This window comes from Cynocephalus volans, chromosome 8 (genome assembly GCF_027409185.1).
Source record: "Cynocephalus volans isolate mCynVol1 chromosome 8, mCynVol1.pri, whole genome shotgun sequence".
NCBI classification, from domain to species: Eukaryota; Metazoa; Chordata; class Mammalia; order Dermoptera; family Cynocephalidae; genus Cynocephalus; species Cynocephalus volans.
In genome coordinates, this window is record NC_084467.1 from 93,990,786 (window position 1) to 94,002,949 (window position 12,164).

The following is a 12,164-nucleotide window of genomic DNA, read 5'->3' on the forward strand; positions in this document are numbered from 1 at the left end:
GAATGCTCTTTAGTCTCTTAAAGATTTAATATATTTTCTGAATAATAAGAACATTTCTGGAAAAGCACTGGGCCCTGAGCTTTGCAGAAATCAAGACCTCCTGAGTTCCATCATCTCAAGTTGGGACTCCCTGGAAGTCATCCTGTGCAAAATTAATAACTGAGGCCCTGTCAATACTTCTTGATATTAATAGCAAATCACTATGCTTAATACAGGATTTTTGAGAGTCAGAGAAGGATAAAGCCATTATACCTAATCTCTCATTATTTTCTGAATTAATCAATTTTTCTGTAATATTAAATTTCAAGATTGAGTCCCTTTCAATCAATGATATAAAGATTTATTTTAAAACTAGTTATCAAATGCTTTAATAAAGAAGTAGCAATGTAGAAATGTACAACCAATTGCCTAAAGTTATTTCAAAACATAATTTCACCCAAGAACAACAAAATAAGGAAAGCTTTGCTAATGAATAAATATCGCAGAATAAAAGATCACCATACTGAGAATGAAGTTTAATAAATTATTCCAAAAGGAAAACCCAGTCGAATTAATAGAATAAAGATATTTTTTAGATTGTGAAAATGAATTTTCCTAATTTTTATGCTATCAGTTCTTATGTGTGGAAGAAAAATGAAAAAAAAAGTCCAAGATGTTAGTGTTTATGACAGAGCCACATTCAACAGACTGATGAGCATAAAAATTTCAAGCAATTAAAGTATGTGATGGGGGAGGGTCTTTTTCTGAAAATATCAAAAGTATTTAGAGTTAGATTCTTCTAATAGGTAATTATAATTTCTTCACAGCTGGGTAAGTTGACAGGTAGGTTGGAAGAGTTAACATAAATCTTTTACACTGGTTAGAGCAATTGCAGTCAGATGGGACTGAAGCACCCACTGTCACAATCCACTCACAGCTACGTGCCTCAGCAATTTAATCAAGACTCAAAGTGTTTGTGAATTTGGAAGTGAAATGTGGATGAATGCTACCAAAATAATTGTTATAGGAATATTTCCAAATTAAGTGGAAAAAAGCATTAGTATGTGCCCTAGGATTTGTTGTGATTTTTAGCCATCAACATCCTATCATCTTGTCTACAGTCAGATAGGTATGCTTTCTTTTTCATTTGTTTCTTTCTTTATAAGAGTCTAAAGCCATCTTTCTCTGGTGGTGTGGTGGCACATGATTTGGTTTAGCACTTAATTTGCTTAAGAATGTCATGCTTGCCTTGCATTTAGGTCAGTTAGTGAAGCAAAGCAGATGCATAGGAGCTTACCTGGCTACTTCAAATGTCTGCACTCTAAATTCTTGACAGAAAACGAACTGCTATACTCTCTGGCTCAATTCTTATGAGGAAACTCAATGACTGCTTGAAGAATTTGAAAACTACTTGTGCCTCTAAATCAGTATTCAATATCACTATAACAAAATATTTTTAATAAAGTACTGAAACTTGTAAGTTAATTTTTTGTTTACAAAATTTAGAAGATCTGTCAAGATAAATAGTTGGGAAGAAAGATTCGTCAACATTATTTAATTGTTCTTTTATCTTCAGAACTGCTTTCACCCAATTGCATATATGCCACCAGTTTGACTAAAGAGAAAGACGATGACTCGTGTATTAAAGATGTACTATTTTATTCACTGAAAATGTTGTCAAATACATTACACCATGTCCTTTTTTATGAGAGCCCAGGGGAACAATTTCTTTAAGGCATCAACATCAAGAAAACATACAATTCTCTTGTTTTCCGGTAGATTCTAATAAAATCATAAATAATGTTGACGGCTTTGATTAAATAAAAAATTTGAAATTAGGTTTCTGAAACCTCTTATTTTTAGTTAAATTTAAATATGGAGAATTTCAAATATATGCAAAATAAACAGAACAGTGAATTGCACTCCCATGTATCCATCATCAAGCTTCGACAATGATTCGCTCTTCAGTTTTTGTTTTATCTAAACCACTTCCTACTCCCATGATTTTCATAATCAATCAATTATACATAAAACTTAGTCTTTAAATTGCACAAATATTTGCTATACTATTTTGATACAAACCATTAAGCCCAGAGCTTGATCATAGTATAGAACATTTCCAATCTCCCCTTCCAGCCAATCCCAGTGTGTCCCATGCTTAATTCAATAAGCAGTTAGACCTAATTTAATGATATTTAGAAAGAAACAAATTTCTAAAATTATGTTTTATGTAATTAGCCTGTGCTAGAACAACTTACTTTCATTGTTAGTGGTTTATCCTCTAATCTCAAAATCTATATTTGGCATAATGTCTACATCCTATCATGGCTAGGCATGTTAGCTAATTTAATGTCTTTATTTATAAAATTTCAAAGCATGATTGCTTTGTAACATAACTTTAAAATAACTAGATCAGAATAAAAAATGCTTCTTAATATCTGGTTCCCTAAATTTGTTTAGATTGATTATTAATAATAACAAAAACAAAAAGCTGCATATATAATTATTGAGATATACCAAACTCTATTCTAATTGCTTGAAATATAATAGCTTATTAAATCCTCATAACATCTTGGTCAGATACAAAGAGTTATGATGTCCATTTTACAGCTAAGAAAGTTCCCTGGGGATTTTAGAGGTTAAGCATTTAATCTCTGGAACCTGATAGCATAGTGTTGAGCCTTAATACCAACACTTACTAGTTATATGACTCTAGTCAAGTGCTTTTCTTGCCCATTGCTATGTAACTGTGTCAAAACTAAGTAACTAACTTGAACTCTGTCTTCTTTCTCTTATTATCTCCCACCCCCTCTTCCCCACCCACCCCAGATGGTGTCTCTTCCTCCAGGGATTCCATGCATAGCTTGGGCTGCTTAGAGCAAGGGTTGTTAGGCTATTCACACTTGAATGTCTTGTGACATAGATATACATAAGCCTCATAACACAATCTTTCTTTCTTTGTCTTCAATATTTGAAACCATTGCTATGCATCTACCATTCTTCAACCTCTTTAAGCTTTGTAATATTTTTAAAAATCCACTATTTAAGAAATTATCATTTTCTGAAAGGTAAGCTTTCCATTTTGATTCTTTAAATAAAGAAAATACCTAATATTTTAATGCTCAAATATCCAAAGTTAATAATAAACCAATATTTGTAGATAGCTGAAAATGTAATAGCAAAAAGTAAAACAAACATAAGTTAAAAGAATGAAATACATTAACATAATAAGAAATTTTCATGTCTATTTCTGATGGGGTAAGGGACTAATAGTATCTCAGGACTGAAAAAATAAAATAAAATAAAATAAAACCCAGTGTGGTCACTTTTATCTGGATCACAAAGAAAAGCAAGTCTGGGACACCACAACTTAGTTTTCTGAGCATTGGGTGTTTCCTAGACATTACAGTAAAAGGTCAAGAATATGAAGGAGAAACAATTTGCAGATGAACTGGGAGGGAAATATGGGGTAATTTTGATGTTGTGATAAGTCAAAAGGTAGACTTAAGGGACTGTGTGGGACATTGCCACTGAAAGGACACTAAGTATCACAGAAAAAGAGAAGTTTAGCCTACTTGTGAAGAACTCCCCCTCAGCCCAAGCTTTTTCTCATTTTTTAAACACTTTTATTCCACATTTCTAGAGTCTTTCAGGATGGATGGTGTGGGAACCACTAATTTTCTTTAACAACAATTTAAAACAGTGTATGACAGCCCTCAGCTTCTGACTCTGGGTTTACACACAAAATTACTGAAGAGACTTTTGCCATCTTTTTAAACTCTTTTATCCACTCTGCGAGAGGCATGGCCAGCCTAACCCGTCTTCTCATTTCTTTTTCTTTCTACCTCTGCATTTCTAAGTACGGTAAAGGCGAACTTCTCACCCTGCTCCCAAATCCCTCACCTGAAAATAATGGTCTTTGAAACACTCTAATGCGGTGTCTAAAACTATCAAGACTCTTCTAACGGTAAATTAACCATCCTTAATTTAAACATGCATTCAAGAAAAACACAAATATTAGCTTCTTTTTTTCTTTATTCAAGCATAGATTATATTGATTTAGTATTTCTTTGACTAACATTGGCAAGGTCAACCCTATTCAAAATGTTATAGGGGTTTGCTAATATAGCATGAGTAGTACCAGATAACCCTATCTTCATGTTAGTAACCTACTATACTGTTATCCTCTTCTCTTACCTTGTCTGAGACTCCCAACAGAATTAGAGCAATTTCATCAGAAGTTTCCTGTTATGGGGCCAATTATTAGCTGGCTGTAAAGGGGAATTTTAGAGGGATTTTCCCTACTATATTGGTGCAAAAGAGTTTACATTTTGAAAATTAATGAAAAGATGCTGCATTAAAAAGTTCTACCCTGTGAGTAGATAGTGAAAATGAGATACATGAAACAAAACGTAATGGCAATATTCTCTAGCCTACAGATACAAATTAGGTCACATTAATGCAAAAGCCCAAATTTGGTGTCTCCAAGTTCTCACATGCATAGCTGCAAACCTCAACATGTCATTCGCCAACAGATCACAAGCGGGTGCCTTCTAGGCTCTCCCACTTGGGCTCAAGCTCTTCCTCTACTGGCTTCAGCTATTCTGTGCCCTCAACAACATTCCTATTGGTCTTTCCTGAACTCACTGATCTTGATCATGCTATCTAGGCCTGCATCAGTGAGAAATCACATATTCCTACAATTCCACTGGGCAACCCCAGACACAAAGTGTTCTGGTAGATTGTCAGATCATGGCAAAGAGGGAATATACCATTCTTCTGTTGTGTAACCACTTTTTAGAGCAGGCTTGCCAGAGCCTTGTCATTCTTAGTACATAGAAAAAGGCATTTTATCATCAAGGTATTTGTGTGTAGCTGAAAAAACTTGGAATTGGAGGAATTCTAGAGTGAGTTATCCTGCTGACCTTAGAACCACATAATCCCTCTTTTTCATCTGGCTTTCCTTTCTTTTATGATGAACTTTCTATTGCAGGCCCTGTAGTTGCCTTGCAGAACTCTAGCTTTCGTGGTTGTTAGTTATTCTTCCTATTTCAAGCTTCCAGGCAAATTTATGTATCTGGTCTTGGGTTGAGGGGATGGTACAATTTATTTTCTCCCTTTTGGAAGTTCTATGGAAACCGTACAAAGCAGTGAATATGAATAGAAAATTGGTCTTGGAAGGACAGGTGTTAGCTAACTAACACTCCTATTTGAGTCTCAGCTTGCACCCCATTTCTAAAACCACTGGAATGGTCTTTAGAAATGCTGTCTTATAGTTCAAGAAAATGACACCTAGAGCAGCCAAATACTTATAACTTGTCAATCTCATCCATGCTAGCTAACGGTAGCATCTGATGTCATCTCTTCTCTATTTGATCCTTCTGAATAGATAAATTCACATGAAGGGTAGGGAATAAAGCAGGAACAAAATGGAATTGAGAAGAAAAGGTATATGTAAGTTAATTTTTACAAAAGGTCCAGCAATTGATCGTGAAGTCGGCTTCTTACAAGTGGGGAATAAAAGTAGAAAATAGAAGAAAAATCAACTCTACTTCAGAAAGTTTTCAAGAATTCCCATTAAAACAAGTATATCAAGAGCACAAAATAGAAATATATTTGTTTCCTTAAACGATCATTACATGATTATAGGTACAATAAACGAATCACTGCTGCTCCAAAACAGGATTTTTAATTCATAATGATACCTAATCAAAACATTATTAGGGCCAAAGTTTGGCTTCCATGGTACACAAATCAAAATTTTATTCCAAGAAAATTGGAAGGGACACATATTCCTGACAATGCTTATCTTCACAGCATTGTTACTGTGTATGACTTAAGTCTTTTTCTCTCACTCTTTTGTCCTATAATCTTCTCCTTTACTGTGAACCTGGGTCCAGGTGCTTTCATTGTTACTTCACAATATTTCTACAGACCATTAAAAGGAAAAGACAAACATGTAAGTTTGTGCTCCCATGTTCATTTTGGCAGGAAGGGTGAAAAACAACCCTCAGAAAAATGGTTTCATAATCAAAATGATGACAAAGCAACACCCCTCCCATGTAATGGAGCCCAAATTCCTGCCTTTGATAACTGTTGAGATCAATAGGAAAAGGATTTACTGATCATTTGCTTAAAAATGTTTTCTTATAATGTTAGTGGCTACCTTGCCACCATAGTGAAAATAGCTTCTCTACCCCCATAAAGTGAATTTAGGTTATCACCTAATTGCATTAATTCATTGTAACTGGCAGACAATATGTTCATGTATTATGGACTGAAAAATAACATCAATACATTTATGAAGGCAGAAAGGTCTAGTTTCCTATTTTACTTCCTAACCAAACTAATTATTAATAACAATTTGATTGAGTTATTATTCTTTCATCCTTTCTTATTTAATGAATCTTTCATAATCCATAAAGTAAATAATAATTCATGAAATATCTGATTTTAAAATCAACTGAAATAAGTAAGGAAAGGAAAATAAGTATGTATAAATCTTTATTCTGACATTGTTTGCATGAACATTTATAAACACAACTATTTATATATAATATGCTAAATGTCTATGTACAAATATAAATGCAAGGGTGGATACAATTATATGGTTATCAACCAGTAAAACATTCAGTGCACATTATACTTTGTGGAATATATTTTGCCTGGATGAGTTGAGACAGATTGTATAATAAAATGAACATGGCAAAAGTGGGTTTAAAGTCAGGAAACAGAAGAGTAAAGCAATTTCCTAAGTTATTTAAATGCTTTCAAAGAGAAATGTCATTACATACTTGAGTTACACTGGCATATAATTACATGAGCATCACAAATAACAATGTCTTACTAAGAAAAACAGAAGTTACTATAGAAAAATTATTTCCCATCATAAATCTTCATTTTAAGGTTAGGTAAATAAACACAAAAGATATTTGCATGTTATCAGAATTAGTTCTATTCATTAAACCACCAATTATTATTATTCAGAAAAAGTTTGTTTCTAATTACATTTTTAAAAATCTTAACCTTAGTATTATTTTTTATTAAATGTAAAATAGTAATAATTACTTACAGTTAATCCTATTAATATTTTTATTTTAAATTATGATAATTATATATAAGGTAGTAAAGCCATAGGTTATTTTTTTTAATTATCTGTTGTTCTTTTTATTAAAATTAGATATTTGCTGGAATTCCAAGCAATCTATTTTACAATTATAAATTATTTAAGATATAAATAATCACAAGCGAAAATTGTTCCCACACTAATGATGGTAAAGATCCAGATAGTCTACAAAATCATAACTATTTGAGTCCATAGGGAGCTGAGGTCATGATGTAACCAGATGAAGTGAATTCTCAAGGGTGATAAGACTATCTGAATAAGGACAGACTATATGTATTGTTTTACTGCTCAACAGAATATAGGAGGAGTGAGAAGCAGTCATAAAAATGGATAAGAGGAAAACTGAACTTTTAATAAATTCTTAAAGACCACTACAGACCAGAGGATCAGTTCCTTGGAAACTGATATTCTGAATCCAAGAATCCTTGGGAGTCCCATATACAAAAGACAACAACCAATCACCAGCTCTTTTGCATTGTTTGCAACTGGGTGATCACAAGGAAGACTGTGGGTAGGGCAAAAACATTAGAAAGCTCCTCTTCCTGGTGCACAGAGCTTCTTTAATATGAAGCAAAAGCCATTTGGCACTGTTAAAATGAAAAGCAGTCTTCTTTTCCTAATCCAAAGCAAGATCTACTGCAGTTAGGGAAGTAATAGAAGTAAATGTTATTGGCTGCAAAAGTTGGCTACTACTACAGAAGAGGTAGAAGAAAAAGCCATCTGCCACTGTTGGAAAGGCAGGAAACCCAAGTGAGTTAAGGACCTTCCACAGATACAAAGTAGATGCTGGGAAAGAAACAGGACACAGGCTTATCCCAGATATAGGACAGAGACTACCGGCCACTGGGGACAGGCGGGTGGACACAGGAATACGAAGACAACCCCATCACTGAGACTAAGACTAGAGCAAGATAATCAATTTTTGACTCCAACCCTGACCATGAACTTTTCACAGAGTAATAAGCAACAGCAATTGACTACTAGGGAGGGTTGAAAGTGAAGAGAGAGTCCCTTGGTGGAACATGTATGCAAGGCCTGCCAAAAGCTAAGGGTGGAACACGGAGCAGATAAACTAAGGAAAACACTCCAGGACTCCAAGACTCCCACTATGCAATGGCAGCACAAGCGCACCACTGAAACACACTGTTGGTAATAATAGCACCAGCAAAATCAAACTCGGCTCAGCTACTGATTACATTGGTTTTGACTCCCACAAAATGGCCTGACAAAAGTAGAAGTATACCTATTTCTGAGAGGAAAAAAGAGAGTAAAAAACAGAATCAGCCTTTCTACATCAGTCTGCATCAGTGAGATATCAAACAATCTGCAGTACTTGTAACTGGAATCCCCGTAGGACAAGAAATAGACACAGGCAAAAAAAAAAAAAAAAAAAAAAAAAAAATGCTTAAATACAGTATGGCTAAGAATTTTCCAAAATTAATTTTTTGAAAAAATGAAACACATCTAAGAATTTCAGTGATCTCAGTGAACCCCAAGCAGTAAAACTGCAAAGAAAAGCAGAATGATACTAAAATACAATAGAAATAAAAAATCTTGATGAGAAAAAATAAATATTATTTATAAAAATGCAAAGATAACAAACCTCATTAGACCTCTCATCAAAAAGTAGGTAGCATTTTTAATGTATTAAAAGAAAAAATAATGTGACATCTTTACATTATGAAAGATAAAACTGTCAAACCTATTATTGTACAATTAGAAAATAATTTTTTCAGAAATGAAGGCAAAATACAGATTTTTCAGAAAAATAGAAAATAAGGTAATATGTTAGCATCACATATGAAATAAAAAAATTGTTAATGATTTTTTTAGGCAAAAAATATGATATAGGGAATATTGGATGCTAACAAATAAATTACAAAATCAAAAAATGATAAAAATGCAGGCAGATATAAAAATATGTTCTTATTTTAATATCTTTAAAAGATAATTACATGAACAAAAACATGATAACTTATTTTATATGGGAATAAAAGCACAAAGGAGTGAATGAGCAGTAGAGAATGTACTCTTATAACCAAAATAAGTCAAAGATTGCCATTGTAAAAGAAAAAATTTTAGAATGCATAACTAAGTCAGTAATGATTTTTAAAAGGAAACATAAAAATTACTTAGTCGACATATGGTTTCAGCTCTGGCATGTAAAGACCATGGAGGTCATCATCTCCATCTCCAAGAAAAAAAAAAAAAACCTACACACACTGAAATTCAGTGACTTTTCTTGCACTCATCAGAGAACTGAGATTGCAGAGCTAACTGCCATCCTGAAATCTGGAGGTAGAGGTGAATCTGTAGGGACAAAACCAACATTTGCTTCTCTGGAGAGGAAGATTCTAGGATACATGAAATGTAATTTTCATGAATTGCTATTGCTGGTGACTGAGTGTGGACCGGTATGAGAGTGAGAAACTTCTGGGGACTGCAGGCATAGGGGCCCCTCTACTTTGGTGTGCTTTAACTCCAGGAACTTTAGTAAGTTCCCAATGTAAAGATCTGGGAAATACCCCCTCATGGCTCTCATAGGTACAGGGGAAGGACCGTCCACAAACCAAAGAAACAATTAAGACAAATAAGGGGAATAGCAATATCCAGTATCAGGAAGGATAGAGAGGACTTCACCAGTTTCTACAGACATCAAGAATAAGAAGGGAATATTATAAACAATTTATGCTAATAAATTTGATAACATAGTTTAAATAAGCAAATTTCTGAAAATTTAAAATCTATGAAAGCCTAATGAAAAAAGAAATAGATACTCTTAGTAGTATCCATTAAAGCAATTGAATAAGTCAATTAAATTTTTATTTTTATTTTTTTTATTTTTTTTATTTATTTATTTATTTTTAATTTTATTTTGTCGATATACATTGTAGCTGATTAATGCTCCCCATCACCAAAACCTCCCTCCCTTCTCCCTCCCCCCCTCCCCCCCAACAATGTCCTTTCTGTTTGCTTGTTGTATCAACTTCAAATAATTGTGGTTGTTATATCTTCTTCCCTCCCCCCCCCGATTTGTGTGTGTGTGTGTGTATGTGTGTGTGTGAATTTATATATTAATGTTTAGCTCCCTCCAATAAGTGAGAACATGTGGTATTTCTCTTTCTGTGCCTGACTTGTTTCACTTAATATAATTCTCTCAAGGTCCATCCATGTTGTTGCAAATGGCAGTATTTCATTCGTTTTTATAGCTGAGTAGTATTCCATTGTGTAGATGTACCACATTTTCCGTATCCACTCATCTGATGATGGGCATTTGGGCTGGTTCCAACTCTTGGCTATTGTAAAGAGTGCTGCGATGAACATTGGGGAACAGGTATACCTTCGACTTGATGATTTCCATTCCTCTGGGTATATTCCCAACAGTGGGATGGCTGGGTCGTATGGTAGATCTATTTGCAATTGTTTAAGGAACCTCCATACCATTTTCCATAGAGGCTGCACCATTTTGCAGTCCCACCAACAATGTATGAGAGTTCCTTTTTCTCCGCAGCCTCGCCAGCATTTATCGTTCATAGTCTTTTGGATTTTAGCCATCCTAACTGGGGTTAGATGGTATCTCAATGTGGTTTTGATTTGCATTTCCCGGATGCTGAGTGATGTTGAGCATTTTTTCATATGTCTGTTGGCCATTTGGATATCTTCCTTAGAGAAATGCCTACTTAGCTCTTTTGCCCATTTTTTAATTGGGTTGCTTGTTTTCTTCTTGTAAAGTTGTTTGAGTTCCTTATATATTCTGGATATTAATCCTTTGTCAGATGTATATTTTGCAAATATTTTCTCCCACTCTGTTGGTTGTCTTTTAATTCCTTTAATTGTTTCTTTTGCTGTGCAGAAGCTTTTTAGTTTGATATAATCCCATTTGTTTATTTTTCCTTTGGTTGCCCGTGCTTTTGGGGTCGTATTCATGAAGTCTGTGCCCAGTCCTATTTCCTGAAGTGTTTCCCCTATGTTTTCTTTAAGAAGTTTTATTGTCTCAGGGTGTATATTTAAATCCTTAATCCATTTTGAGTTGATTTTAGTATACGGTGAGAGGTATGGATCTAGTTTCATTCTCCTGCATATCGATATCCAGTTATCCCAACACCACTTGCTGAAGAGGCAGTCCCTTCCCCAGTGAATAGGCTTGGTGCCTTTGTCAAAGATCAGATGGCAGTAAGTGTGTGGGTTGATTTCTGGATTCTCTATTCTATTCCATTGGTCAGTGTGTCTGTTTTTATGCCAGTACCATACTGTTTTGGTTATTATAGCTTTGTAGTATAGCTTAAAGTCAGGTAGTGTTATGCCTCCAGCTTTATTTTTTTTGCTGAGCATTGCTTTGGCTATTCGTGGTCTTTTATTGTTCCATATAAATGTCTGAATAGTTTTTTCCCTTTCTGAGAAAAATGTCTTTGGAATTCTGATGGGGATTGCATTGAATTTGTATATCACTTTGGGTAGTATGGACATTTTCACTATGTTGATTCTTCCAATCCAAGAGCATGGGATATCTTTCCATCTTCTTGTATCCTCTCTCATTTCTTTCAGCAGTGGTTTGTAGTTCTCATTATAGAGATTTTTCACCTCCTTGGTTAACTCAATTCCTAAGTATTTTATTTTTTTGGTGGCTATTGTAAATGGGCAGGCTTTCTTGATTTCTCGTTCTGCATGTTCACTATTGGAGAAAAGAAATGCTACTGATTTTTGTGTGTTGATTTTGTATCCTGCTACTGTGCTGTAATCATTTATCAATTCCAACAGTTTTTTTGTAGAGGTTTTAGGCTGTTCGATATATAGGATCATGTCATCTGCAAACAGGGACAGTTTGACTTCATCTTTTCCAATCTGAATGCCCTTTATTTCCTTCTCTTCTCTGATTGCTCTGGCTAGTACTTCCAACACTATGTTGAATAGGAGTGGTGAGAGTGGGCATCCTTGTCTAGTGCCTGTTCTTAAAGGAAAAGCTTTCAGCTTTTCCCCATTCAGGATGATATTGGCAGTGGGTTTGTCATATATGGCTTTAATTATGTTGAGATACTTTCCCTCTATACCTAACTTATAG